Source organism: Tamandua tetradactyla, chromosome 21 (genome assembly GCF_023851605.1).
Source record: "Tamandua tetradactyla isolate mTamTet1 chromosome 21, mTamTet1.pri, whole genome shotgun sequence".
In the NCBI taxonomy this organism is placed as follows: Eukaryota; Metazoa; Chordata; class Mammalia; order Pilosa; family Myrmecophagidae; genus Tamandua; species Tamandua tetradactyla.
The window spans coordinates 55,300,705-55,315,320 of NC_135347.1; the positions used below are offsets into that span (position 1 = coordinate 55,300,705).

Below are 14,616 nucleotides of genomic sequence, written 5' to 3' on the forward strand. Positions count from 1 at the left end.
CTTTCTGGTAGCCCCTATTAATTGAACCTCCTTCCTTTAATTGGCAGGAGTTGGAATCTCTTTCCCTGAAATGGTAATGGGTTTTCCAAAGAAGTGGACACACACGCACGCGTCAGAGACTTGCTGGTACACTTATTTCAGCCAAAAAAGCACAATACGTGCAGTGTCTTTATGGAATCCCCACATGTAAAAATCTGGAAATGATTATATAACTCAAAGATCAACTATTTTTCTATGTTTTTCCATGCATGGGAGCATTATTCAACCAGGAGCTTTCATTCCACATTGAGACCCTGTAATCTTCTCTCCACTGCATCCATCAATAAGGTTGATTGTTACGTTGGTCCCACTGCGGCTAGACTGTAAGCACGAAGGTAACACAAGAGCCAGCCAACCACTCAACGTCTAACCCGGTAAGTGACACTGAGAGTTGGCAGAGCATTATAGAGCCCGTGTGGATATGAAAAGGGTTCTTGTTTTTTGCTGAACCTGAGCTGCTTCTGACTTCAACTGATCTGTCATTTTGAAAGAGGAAATGGAATCTATGTGTGGTTTTGACAGTTTGCTACTTTCTGTACCTTAGTGTGGAAAGCAAGCAGTGACTTTGAGAGCATTCCTCTCCCGCTCATCCCTTCTTCAGGTAGGCTTCTTTCATCCGTATGTAAAATATGTCAGCAGGTGGAGTAGCGAGGAGGGAAAATATGAGAGGATGGTGTGGTAGCCCATGACAAACTCTGGGATCTGTTCTGTAACTACCTGCTGAAGAGTGTTTTGAAAACTACTGCTTTTTTCTTTCTTTGCTTTGTGTATATGCTATATTAGACACTAAAAAAAAAGTTAAAAAAAAATATGTCAAGAGGGACAAAGGATTCTCTCTCCTGCCCTGAAGATGCATTATCTCATTTGCAAAAGGGGCTCTGAAGCCTCAAGTATAACAGCACTTATGTTTAATTTTGTCAAGTAAAAGATGACAGGAAAAAAATTCCAAAATCTCAGACTTATTTTTGCAGCTTAAATGTTTCCTTCCTTTGCGCTGGGGGATAGCTGATAGTCTAGTTATAGCCCTTGCTTATTTTGCAATTTGAGGATCAAAGAGCTATTACTTATAGAGGTCTCTATTGTGTGAAAGTGACAGTGAATTAAACCCTATGTTTTAAAACAGAGGAGGCAGCTCTGACTCAGGTGCTTCTAAAGGATATTTGAAATCAATGTAGATGGCTAGAGCATCTTGGGGGTCTTTTCACGCCTGTGCAATGGCAGCACCTCTCATGCTCCAGGCAGATAGGGCAGAGGTCTGGACTGGGAAAAACACAAGAGTACATGGACTTGGGGTCAGCTAGACCTCAGCTGGAACCCTGGCTTCACATATCACACAGTCACATTGTGATAGCTGTGTCATCCTACAATCATCTTCAAGAAACATGACTACTGGAACACAGCTCTACATTTTCAGGCAGTTCCCTCCAGCCTCTCCATTACATCTTGACTAACAAGGTGATATCTACTTAATGCATAAGAATAACCTCCAGGATAACCTCTCAACTCTGTTCAGAATCTCTCAGCCATTGACACTTTATTTTATCTCATTTCACTCTTCCCCCTTTTGGTCGAGAAGGTTTTCTCAGTCCCTTGATGCTGAGTCTCAGCTCATTCTAGAATTTCTGTCCCACGTTGCCAGGAAGATCCACACCCCTGGTAGTCATGTCCCATGTAGACAGGGGGAGGGTGGTGAGTTTGCTTGTTGTGTTGGCTGGAGAGAGAGGCCACATCTGAGCAACAAAAGAGGGTCTCTTGGGGGTGACTCTTATGAGCCTCAGTATTCTTGTCTGTATAGTGGGGATACTAAATCTTACCTCGCTGAGAAGACTTCTTGTCATAATATGGGTAAAGCATGGGGACAAGGCATGAGCCTTAACGAATGTTGATCTTCTCATCCCCCACTCTCCCTTTTCCACACCAGCATGAGGGGATTCAAGTGTGAAGAGAATGGGTCAGCTTGACTTTTGAAACTGGGAGTTTCAACCAGTTATTCATGCATTTAGTAACTCATTTTTGAGCATTTACTACTTTCTAGGCATTGTTTTGGATGCTGGGGAAACCACAGAAAGCAGGAAAGGTGGCTGCTCTCCAGGAGCACACAACCTAGTGGGAGCAGACATTTAATGATCAAATACATAACTATGTAATTAACCAACCTCATAGGTCTGTGAGGATAAAACAAGGAGATACGACAAACAGTGACTGGGGAATGGGTCCTGTAGATAAAAGGTCGGGAACGGCCTGTCTGCGGAGGTCCCATGTGAGCGGAGGTGAGAAGGAGCGACCACCTGGGGACCTGGGCAGAGAGAAGAACAGAAGCTTAGCTTCCTGGGCTGCGGATTTGAGCTCCAGAAGGGACAGTGGATTGCATTTGAGGGAACCTGGTGTGAGCTGAGGGTAGGGAGACAGAAGGGCCAGGTCCAGAGGGCTCCATGGGCCAGGAGAGGGGCTTGGCTTTAGAGGACGGCTCACCCAGAACAACATCAGGAAGGGATTCAAACACCACGGTCCCCATCTCCTGGTGTTCAAACCCTTGCATAAGCCCCTCCCACGTTGTACCAGGGTTGGTGTAACCCCAACCAAAACCATTCCTGCCAACCCTAAAGAACAGCTAGGGCGTTATATAAGATACGACGAAGGTTCCCTGCAGTAGGGTAACTTTCCAGAAATCTACAACCTCCAGATGGGTCCCTAGACCCGATAAGTCCTGAAACCTGAAGGGCCCAGCCTCTCCAGAACATCAGCTAGTTCCATCCCCCCTAATGTATATTATCGACAGCCCCTTCCAACATGAAAAAGTCAGAATGGCCATAGCCCAAATACCTCTAAAGAATGGGAAAAAGATCAAAGGTGTTGGTGGAGTTATACGGAGAAGGCACATTTTAACAAATGAGTATGAATGCTGAATCATTATACTGATATTTCTTTTAGTCTCCAGTATCTTAGAGCTGCTAGAAGTACAAACCTAAAAGTGTGGAATTATAACCCATACCAAACTCTGAAATCTGTTCTACAACTAATTGTTATGGTGTGCTTTGAAATGTACTGCTTTTTTGTATATATATTATTTTCCACATAAAAGAAAAAAATATTTCTTCTAGCCTCCAGTGTTTTGGAGCACCTAGAAGGAAAAATCTGAAATCGTGGAAATAGGAACCCATAATAAACTCTGAAATCTGTTCTGTAACTACTTGTTGAAGTGTACTTTTTCTTTGTATATATGTTCTATTTAACAATAAAAAATTTTTTAAAAAGTTAGTAGCCTCTAGATGTAGTTTCCCATCTTACCCTATTTTAGTTTCCTGCCTGCTAAAACAATATTGTGCAATAGATTGGCTTAAACAAATAGGAATTTACTGACTCACAGTTTTAAGGCTAGGAGAGTCCAAAACTGAGGAGTCAGTGAGGCTGTGCTTTCTCCCTGAAGACAGTGGGGTCCTGGGACTGGCAGAGATGAGCCTTAGTCTTAGGCTTTTCTGTTACATGACGACGTTCTCTCCTTCTCCCCTCCTGGTTCCCTTGACTTCTAAGCTTCTTCCCATGGCTTTCTCTCTGTGTGTGAACCTGTGAAGTACTCTTATTTTTAAAGATTTTTTTTGGCATGATCAGGTTCCGGGAATAGAACCTGGGTCTCCAGCATGGCAGGCGAGAACTCTGCCACTGAGCCACCATGGCCCACCCTGTGATGTGCTCTAACAAAACAGTTGGATTTCTCTCTAGTCAAGGCTCTAGTGCTCACGTGTATCAGACGGAAATGTGGGTGGTAGAGAATGAATGAAATGAGGTTACAAGAAAGCAAAGAGACAAATCCAGAATAAAGGGCATTCTACAAACTGTACAGAATTACAAACCTGATTTATCTATCATGGGCAGGAGGGAAAAATAAGAGGGGACGGCTGAGGACTAAAGTAGGCTTAAGAGCTTTAACAGCCAAATATAATTTGTGGACATTGTTTGGCTCCTGATCAAACAAACTCAATGCAAGAAGAGGGTTTTTTTTTTGAGACAATCATGGAAATTTGATTGTGAACTGAGTATTAAGTAATGCCATGGAAGTGATATTGTTATTACATATAATGATGGCATTTGTGTGTGTGTTTTTAAAGAAAATGTCATATTTTATGTACGCATATTTAAACATGTAGGGATAAAAATGACATGATGCCTAGGATTCACCTCAAAAGGAAAGAGATAAAGGAAGCAAATATGACAAAATCTTGATAATTGTTGAATCTATGTGTTTATTGTAACCATTTTCTCTTAAAATCTAAAAATAAAAGAATACTGTGGTTTTCCTAGATCTGGTGCCATATTGTCCATGTATTACTTTTATAATCAGAAAAATAAAAATACTTAAAATATATTAATTAACCCTCAGAAGGAAAGAAAGGAAGATAGGAGCAAAAACAATAGGAAATATTGACCAGTTCTCTCTCTGCTACTTTCTGGGGCTTGTCTCCTCATTTGTAACATTTGGAGTGTGAATCCCACCCAGCAAAATGAACAAGAATTTATTCATTCATCTAATGATTTGCTTAAAAGTTCCCTTGGTTTGCTTTTTGTTCTTATATATTTTTGTAATCCGTATGGTGAGGGTCACATATCATTAATTTTTGACGTGAGTATCCTGTTATTTCAGCTCTTTTGTTAAATGTGTTTGTTTTTCTTTCTTTCGTTTGCTTTTTTGGGAAGTGCATGGGTGGGGAATTGAACCCGAGTCTTCCTCATGCAGGTGAGAGTTCTACCACCGAACTGCCCTCGCTTCTGCCTCCCTTGGTTTCTCAATAACAAAAAATTAGAAATAATCTGTATACAATAGGAAATTGAGTAAATATATTGTGGTATATCTATTCAAATACTAGGCAGACAATAATAGCAATATAACCATATCTTTATAGAGCTGAAAATATGTAGATTACTAAAGATGATTTTTGGTGCAATCTCACTTTTATAAATCAAATATGTATAAGTACATGTACATAAGAACATTTTGGAAGATGTTAATAGTGATCATGTGTGGTTCGTGAGATTATACTCGGCTTTTTTTTTTTTATCCTTTCTTGGTTCTCTGTGTGTTCCCCCCGCCCCCAACACACACACACACACACAATAAACTTGCAATACTTCTGAGTTGAGGAATGCTAATAAAAAATTAATTACAAAAGTCGTGAACTTTAAGGTAAAATCAGAGAATCCGTTTCACGCGGCTCGTTAGGCAGCGGTGGAGGCTGGTGTAGACACGTCCTCGCTGCTCCCTGCCCACTTTATGGGCAGGAGAAGGTCTCGGGCAGCGTGCTCAGAAGCCCCCAGCACTCTAGCCACCACTTAAGACATTTGGTACTATTCCCTGCAGCCCCCTCCTGGGAGCCTGCTTTTCAAGGCTGCGTTTCTCTTTCTTTAGCCCTTGATGAACACTCAGGAACTTCCTGACATCACAGACCCACACAGTTGCTTGAAATCCAGCCAAGGGCTGCACATGATGTTTCTTGCTGGTAGCTGTAACATTTAATCGGTGCATTTACTGTGAATGTGTGTCCCACTCAGCCTATTTCTGCTCTACGTGAGGAGAATGCGCGGCTCTCTGTTATAGTCAGATGTGCAGGTTTTCACGGGACGGGCATGCTCCTTCTAAGTCAGGCAGAGTCCAATAGAGGAAAACATATGCACGTCATTATGTTGTGCACGAAAGCCAAAGTGGGAAGAAGCTTTATCAATGGGTTCAGCTTCCAATACCAATGACAAGAGAAAATATATTTCAGAAAAAGAATATCAAATGGTCACGATACCATAAAAAGACACTCTGACTTATTTATAAATTTTTAAACATAAATTAAAAACCTATTATACTGACAAAAAAGACAGTCTCATAATTCCAATATTAGTGAGGAGAGGAAAAAATAGGATTGACATATAAAATCTGGGAGTATAAATTGGTAAAAGGTTTTTGGGCAGAAATTGATGTTAACTTTATTCAAATTAAAAATTTCTGCTCATCCTGGCAATGTGGGACAGAAATCCTAGAATGAGCTGAGACTCAGCATCAAGGAATTGAGAAAACCTTCTCCACCAAAAGGGGGAAGAATGAAATGAAACAAAGCGTCAATGGCTGAGAGATTCCAAACAGAGTTGAGAGGTTATCCTGGAGGTTATTCTTATGCATTAAGTAGATATCATCTTGTTATTCTAGATGTAATGGAGAGGCTGGAGGGAACTGCCTGAAAATGTAGAGCTGCATTCCAGTAGCCATGTTTCTTGAGGATGATTGAATAATGATACAGCAGTCACAATGTTACTGTGTGATTGTGAAAACCTTGTGTCTGATGCTCCTTTTATCTACCTTGTCAACAAAGCAGTAGAACATATGGAATAAAAATAAATAATAGGGGGAACAAATGCTAAAATAAATTTAGTTTGAAATGCTAGTGATCAATGAAAGCGAGGGATAAGGGGTATGGCAGGTATAATCTATTTTTTTTTTCCTTTCCTGTGTTCATTTTATTTCTTTTTCTATTGTCTTTTTATTTCTTTTTCTGAATTAATGCAAATGTTCTAAGAAATGATGAATATGCAACTAAGTGATGATATTGTGAATTACTGATTATATATGTTGATGTTTTATTTGGTTTCTTAATTTTTTAATTAATAAATAAATTAAAAAAAAATTTCTGCTCAGCAAATGATACTGTAGAGAGAATAAACACACAAAGCCACAGACTGGGGAAAATATCTGATAAAGGGGACTTGAATCTAAAATGCTCAAGGAACTCTTAAAAGTCAAAAATGAGAAAACAAACACCTCAATTTAAAAATGGATGAAAGATCTAAACAGACATGTCACCCAAGAAGATATACAGATGGTAAATAAGCACATAAAAAGATGCTCAACATCATCAGTCATCAGGGAAATGCAAATTAAAACCCCAATGAGATACCACTTCACATTTATTGGAAAAGTTCATTTTTTTAAATCTGATGATGCTATGCCATCCAGCAGTCCCACCTTTAGATATTTATCTAAGAGAAGTGAAAACTTGTACCCCTACAAAAATCTACATGATTTTTGTACCCCTACAAAACTTGTACCCCTACAAAATGTTCATGAATGTTTATAGAAGATGTATTTGTACTTACCACAAACTAGAAACAGCCCAAATGGCCTTTATTGTAGAATGGGTAGACAAATTGTGGTACATCCATTCAGTGAAGACTATTATTCAGCAATAAAAAGGAACAAAGTACTGATACATGCAAGAACATAGATGGATTTCAAATGGTTTATGTTAGGTGAAAGAAGGCAGACTCAGAAGGCTACATACTGTATGATTCCACTTTCCATGACACTCTAGAAAAGGCAAAACTGTAAAGACACACAACTATTCAGTGATTGCCAGGGAATGTGGAGAGAGTGGGAGGTGGGGTGGGGAAGCAAACTGCCCTTTTTAAAAAAAGCTATCCAAAGGTATTTCTTATTTGGTTTTTAGATTCTCTTTCTAAGACACAAAACAAAACAAAAATGTCAATACAACCAGATGAATGGAATATCAAATGCACCTGTGGCTGAGGCTTACCGTACTTACGTAATTTTCAAAATGCATTCATTTCCCAAGATAGTAAGTCTACTCCTAATGTTGTGTGGAAAGAGAGGCTCTAAAATTGAAACTGTTTAGGTAGACATCAGGGATTTTTTAATGTTCTTGGGTATTAACTTTCAATTATTTCTTTGATGGCAGAAGATAATATTTGATGACCAAATTCTATCATTTGGAAATTTTTGAGAGGGATGTTTGCCTGTGGAACTCCAGGGACCAGAGCATTATTACTTGTTCTCTCTCAGTTCAGGGTGGATGACTCTGTTATTTGGTTGGTACCTAAAAAGTTGCAAATACACTTTATAGTGCTGATGATGTTAATAAAGACGATCTTCAGCCTTCTCAAGATAGGTTCACTTTGAAAAACATGCATTTCATTTCTCTGATGTGTGGGTGCTGTGCTAGGTGGGAGGGTCATAAATTAATATAAGACAAAACAGAGGAAGGTGGCAAGAGTTAAAATGTGGTCGAGAAAGTGATCTCAGAGAAAAAGACATTTTTGTTAGCGTTTCGGTTTGCTAAAGGGGCTGGAATGCAATATACCAGAAATGGGTTGGTGTTTTCAATGGGGATTTATTAGGTTACAAATTTACAGTTGGCCATGAAAATGTCCACATTAAGGCATCAAGAAGAAGCTACCTTCTCGGGGAAAGGCTGCTGGCATTCGGGGTTTCTCTGTCACATGGGAAGGGACATGGCAATACCTGCTGGTCCTTCTCCCCAAAATGACTCTGGGCTTCTGTGGGTGCTAGCTTGTTTCTTCTGGGGACTTTCTATCTCTATCTCTCTCCCAAATATCTCTGCCTTTTATCCTCTCATAAAGGACTTTAGCAAGGAGATTAAGACCCACCTTGGATGGGCTGGGTCACATCTTCATGGAAACAACCTCAGCAAATGGTCCCATCCAAAGGATGGATTAAAAGAACATGGTCTTTTCTGGGGTATGTATCAGCTTCAACCAGCACAGTTAGTAAGAGTGGGGTAAGGAGGAAGAAAGATGTCTATACCAGAGTGGGGAAGTTCTCTAACAAAAACAGCAGAGCACACTTTTTCTGATTATTGTTTGTTGTTGAAATATCAGAAATCACATAAAAACATAAAGAAAAATTAAGATTGTCTATAATGCCATCATCTACCCACAACCATGGCAAATAACTGAGTGGGCTTCCTTCCAGTCTTTTACATGTTAAAATTTCCACTGAGGCTTCGAGATGGCAGATGCATCTCAAACTGTAACTGAGAAGTTAGGGTTTAGGGGATGATTATGATTACTGAATCATTGAATAGATATTTCTTTTTTAAGAAAAGGTATGGCTTTTTTCATTTTTCTTGAGAGCTTAAAAGAATTATGAAATAAAGTTTATCACAAATACAATATAATACCAACAATAACTTCCTTTTTTAAAAAATTTTTTATTGTGAAATAAAACACATATACAAAAAAAAGCAATAAATTTCTAGGTACATTGCAGCAAGTAGCTATAGAAGAGATTTCAAAGTTTGGATTGGTTATAACAGTTCTACAATTTCAGAATTTTCCTTCTAGCTGCTCCAAGACACTGGAGACTAAAAGAAACATCAATATAATGATTCAGTCATACTCATTTGTTAAAGCAAAAATTCTCTGTTATAATTCCTCTTTCTCTTTCGATCCTTCTCCCAATCTTTAGGGATAGTTGTGTTATGCCAATTCTAATTTTTTTCATGTTGTAAAGGGGTGATGACAATATGAGATGGGGGTGGAACTGGTTGATCTTCTTGGAGAATCTGGCACCTCTAGATTTCAGGACTTATCTGTCCTAGGAACCATCTGAAGGTTTTAGGTTTATGAAAGGTAAACTTAGTGGTGAAACTTTTGTAGGATCTCAGATGGAGCCTGGTTGTTTGTTAGGATTAATAAGAATGATGCTGCCTGGGGTTTGGCAAACCGTGGTAATTAGCAATATCTAGCTGAAGCTTGCGTGAGAGTGGCCTCCAGAGTAACCTCTCTACCCGGTTTGAACTCTCTTAGCCACTGATAACTTGCTTTGTTACTTTTCTTTCCCCCTTTTGGTAAGGAAGGCGTTGTTGATCCCACAGTGCCAAAGCCAGGCTCATCCACGGAAGTCCTGTCCCACGTTGCCAGGGAGACTTTCACCTCTGGATATCATGCCCCACATAGAGGGGAGGATAATGATTTTCCTTGCAGAATTGGGCTTAAAGAGAGAAAGATATTACAGATATTTCTTTTTACTTTCTGGTATATTAGAATAGATAGAGGGAAATATCTGAAATCTCTGAACTATAAAAAAAAAACCTGTGATTGACCCTCACTTGCTCCCCTTTATCCAGTTTTTCAACTTTAGAGTCCTATGATCACTAAATACAGCCCTTAATGTTTATTAATGAAAGGCCCTGATTCAGCTAAGAATTAACCTACTACAATTCCAAATCATCTCTAACCTCATCATCTCAAGCCATGGTGCTCATTATTCTAAAATCTGCCCATCTTTTGGTACTAAAAACCATCACAGTTACTGCAGTTCAAGGGGACAGAGTTTTAGGCTGTTGGCTCTCTGATCCCCTGCTTCCTGTCTAACAATAAATTCTTTCTCTCTTTGAAATCCCGGTGTTGCTGGGATTGGTCACTTGAGCACACTGGGCAAAGAACATGCCACTTTTGATCAGCATCAGTGCCACACTCAAACAGAAAATTTGAGAACATAATGCAAGACTTGCAAAAGGAGTTGATAGAAAACCAGTCCCCATAGCCCTCTCGTCTGTGAAAGAAGATGAAGAGGTCGTGAAAAGACGTGCTCTTAGAAGAGGTTCCTTGGGTGTGGGTTAGTGAATCCTGAGGCCTGAGCAACTCCGTGGGCCTGTCTTGGTTTGCCTGTGCCGTACCACACACAGACCACAAACTGGTTGGCTGAAGCAACAGGAATTTATCATCTCATGGCTTTTGAAGCAAGAAGAACATCAAGGTATGGGCTGTGTCTTCTCCCAAGTCTGTAGTGTTCTGTTGACAATTTCTTTCCTTTTCTGCCTCTTACTTCCATATCCAATTTCCTAAGTTTCCTAAGTTGATAAGGACTTCAGTCACATTGGGCTAAGGCCCACCCTCATTCAGTTTGCCCATACCTCAACTCAAAACATCTTCAAGGATCCTGTTAACAAATGGGTTCACATCTGCAGGACCAGGGGTGTACTGGTTTGCTAAAGCTGACAGAATGCAATATACCAGAAATGGAACAGCTTTTAAAACAGGAATTTATGCTACAAGTTTATAGTTCTAGGACCAGAAAAATGTCCAAACTAAGGCATCCAGATAAAAATACCTTGACTCAAGGAAGGCTGATGGGAAGTCATATGGTACATTCTGCTAGCTTTCTGTCCTGGCTTCTTGTTTCAAAGACTTTCCAGGGGCTTTTTCCTTCTGCAAATCCAAAAGTCTCTGGCTGTGTGGACCCTGAAGCTTTTTCCAAAAATGGTTCCCTCTTAAAAAGGACTCCAGTAAGCAACCCCACCTTGAATGGGTGGAGACACACACCTCCATGGAACCATCTAATCAAAAGGTCTCACCCACAACTGGGTGGGTCACATCTTCATGGAAACAATTTAATCAGAAGATCCTGGCCAGCAATATGGAATCAGGATTAAAGAATATGACTTTTCTGGGGTAAACAACAGTTCAAACTGGCAATGGGGTTAGGACTTGAAAAAAAGTATTTTGTGGTGATGTGATTCAATCCCCAACAGGAACCCTCAAACATCTGTTTTGTCCAGAATTCAGGGTATCTGTTTTTAGTTTCAGAGGAAGTCCTTTCCTCAGGGACAGTCCCTTTCTTTTGACATTTTCTTTGGACATAATTTCCCTGGCACAATTGCCTCAATGGCTCAGGCTCTTGAAAGCAAACACTAGAAAAGAAAGTGGTTTACAGGTAACGTTTGCTTTCTACTTTAGAAAGTTTCCTTACACACAAACTTCTGTATGCAAGGAAGTCTGTCCTCTTCTTGACTGGGAAAAGAAAAATGCAAAATTGCAAGTAGAGGCAGATTATTACCTTACAAATTATGCTGCATCATTTTTTAAATCAAATTGGGACTGTATCAAACATGTTTAAAGTTAATAGTACAGACTGAACATTTTCTTTTATAATAAATGCCCTTTGAAAACATACTTAATGTCTGTATTCCATCCCTTGGAAAGGAACCCTTGGAGAAAGCTGGCGAAGTCAAGGGGAAAAATAGTCTCAGTTTTCTTGTGACAGGCAGCTGGCAGACATCTCTGGCAGGGACAAACTTCAGAGTAGGATGGATAAGACAAAATGGCCTGTATGCTTTGGAAACTAGGCTGGCGCAGAGATGTTCATCCTCTCAGCTTTACGATCACCTCCATCCTCATGGTCAGCATTTACTGAGCACTTACTATATCCCAGGCACTTGTAATCTTGTTTTTAACTACCCGAGTTACAGTTCTCCATCTGAAGGATACCTAATAATCACCCAGAGTGCTTGCTAACATGCAGATTCTCATCATCCACCCCCACCCTCCCGTTTTGTTTCATTTGTCCTGGTAAGGGACATAGGAATTTCAACCCCTAGTTGATTCTGATATAGGTGAGCCATTGCAATGGATTAATGGGAGAAAAGTGAGGCTTAAAGAGATTCAGTAGCTTGCCTAAGACCTTTGGCCAGAAGCAGTCTGGGGACAATCTTCCCCACCCCCTGACCCCCTAAGTCCTTGGGCATCAACAGGCCATGCTCTTTCCTGGGTTCCCCGCCCCTGCCCCTCCCTCTCTGCTCAGTGTCCTGGTTTTGCCTTACAGTCTTCCCAAGAGTGCAAACCCCAGCAGGACCTCTTCTCCTACAGGGCCTGCATTCCAAAACCATTTCTCCATGCTTCATGCAACCCTTTCCTCTTCATTCCAGAGTTCAGAGCATTTCCCCCACCACCATGACCGTCACCTGGGGGGTTATTAGCAATAAAGACCTCAGCCTCAACCCAGGCCTTACTGAAGCAGAATCGGATTACGAGGAGATTCATACGCACATTAAAAGTTGGAGCAGCTGCTGTCCCCGAAGTTCACAGTCAGATATTGATCTGATAATTGGATTACAGTGATTCACCGTAAAAGTAATGGTTTTCAACCTTGGCCCCACGATGCTGTTTAAAAATGCTGATGCCTTGGGCCCATCCCCAGATCAACTGAATCAGAATAGTTGGGGGGGGGGGGCGGTTATTCATCTGCATTTTTTTGAAAACCATCATAAGTGAATCTAATGTGAAGTAAGGGTTCAAAACTACTGCTTTAAAAATTTTTGTAAAAAATTTAAAGGGAGTATTTAGGAACACAAACAAAACTGCTGTAAGAAAAAAAGATATAAAATCCCACAATGTTCTCCCATAACAGTCAGGAAAACTTCTGAATTTCTTACCTTAGTTCCCAAGATCGTTTTCTAACTCTGAGCCCCGTCTGTCTCTTCAGTCCCATCTCCGGCCCCCCCACACCCCCACAGGAGGGTCCCCCGAACAAGACGGGCCTTCTCCAAACATATCCTGCTGTTTCGTATCTGCATGTTAGAGTTCGTTGCCTCTTTTTTTAAAATAACCTTTCCCCATTTCTTTGCTTTACCAAAGACTTGACTCAAGCCTTCTGCCTCTGGGAAAACTTCCTTGTGCCCACTGCACCCTATACATTTCTCTGATAATAAGCACCCACGCAAACCCAGTGCCTGCCTGAGGGTGAGCTCCCGACTGGGTGGGATTTTACCCAGCACACGGCTGCCCCTGACCCTGGCACATGGTGTCTGCCCCATATGTCTACATGAAATGTCAACTCGGTCTGAGAAGGTCAAAATAACTCATCCTAACTGCACTGCACAGACAGTGAACCCTAGCTTAAACCATGGACTATAATTAATAGTACTATAAAAGTGTGCTTTCACCAATTGTAACAATTGTAGCACACCAATAATGCAAAGTGTTAATGATAGGGTGGCATATGGGGATCCTGTATTTTAGATATGATTTTCCTGCAACCTCACAATTTCTCTAATAAATTTTTTTTAAAGTAGATAAATAAGTAACTGATTCCCAAACTAGTCAGTGCTTCTGTAATAACCACAGGGAGGTGGGAGTGGTGGAATTACTCTACCTGTGTGTTTGTACTACTTTCTACTCTGTAACAGAGTCACTTGCTTGAAGAAGGCAGCTCCTGAAGGCAGAACTCATTTCCCCGATGCAGTGTTCCACTCTGCAAAATTGGGTCTAACAATGACCTGAAAATATCATATAGTTTTGATAGGAAATTACTGTATTGTTTTGTTTAAAAGTCTAGTTTACAACTGATTTTTAACAAAGGTGCCAAGTCCACTCTGGGGGAAGCATAGCCTCTTTAACAACTAGTGCTAGGAGGACTGGGTAGCCATATGCAAAAGATTGAAGGTGGATGCCCTACCTCATGCCATACAAAAAGAACCCAAAATGGATCAAATACCTAAATACAAGAACTAGAACTCCGAAGCTTCTAGAAAAAAACATAGGGAAATATCCTCAGCACCTTGTGATGGGTGGTAGTTTCTTAGACTTTATAGCAAAAGCACAAGTTACAAAAGAAAAAAATAGATAGAGGGGACTACATCAAAATTTAAAGTTTTTGTGCACCAAAGGAGTTTGTCAAGAAAGTAAAAAGACAAACTATAAAATGGGAGAAAATATTTGAAAACTGTATATCTGATAAGGATTTAAAATCCAGAATTTATAAAGAACTTCTATATTCAACAACAAAAGACACACACCCAATTTAAAAATGGGAAAAAGTATTTGAATAAATATTTCTCCAAAGTAGAGGTACAAATGGCAAATAAATACCAGAGGTGCTCAAATTCACTAGCCATCAGGGAAATGCAAATCAAAACTCAATGGAATTGGTGCCTGCCAATGCAAAAAAAAAAAAAAAAAAACAACCCTCAATGAAATAAAACATATATAAAAAAAACTAAATGA

The 14,616-nt window shown here is 40.1% G+C and overlaps 1 long non-coding RNA gene across 1 annotated transcript in view; it reads left to right on the top strand.

Moving 5' to 3' along the window:
• Positions 1 to 591: 591 nt before the first annotated feature.
• The window catches only part of LOC143665678 (uncharacterized), a 28,388-nt gene continuing 14,363 nt past the window's right edge, over positions 592 to 14,616 (top strand). The window contains exon 1 of the long non-coding RNA XR_013167167.1: positions 592 to 640. This is a non-coding gene — a long non-coding RNA (uncharacterized LOC143665678). The remainder of the gene's footprint in view (positions 641 to 14,616) is intronic.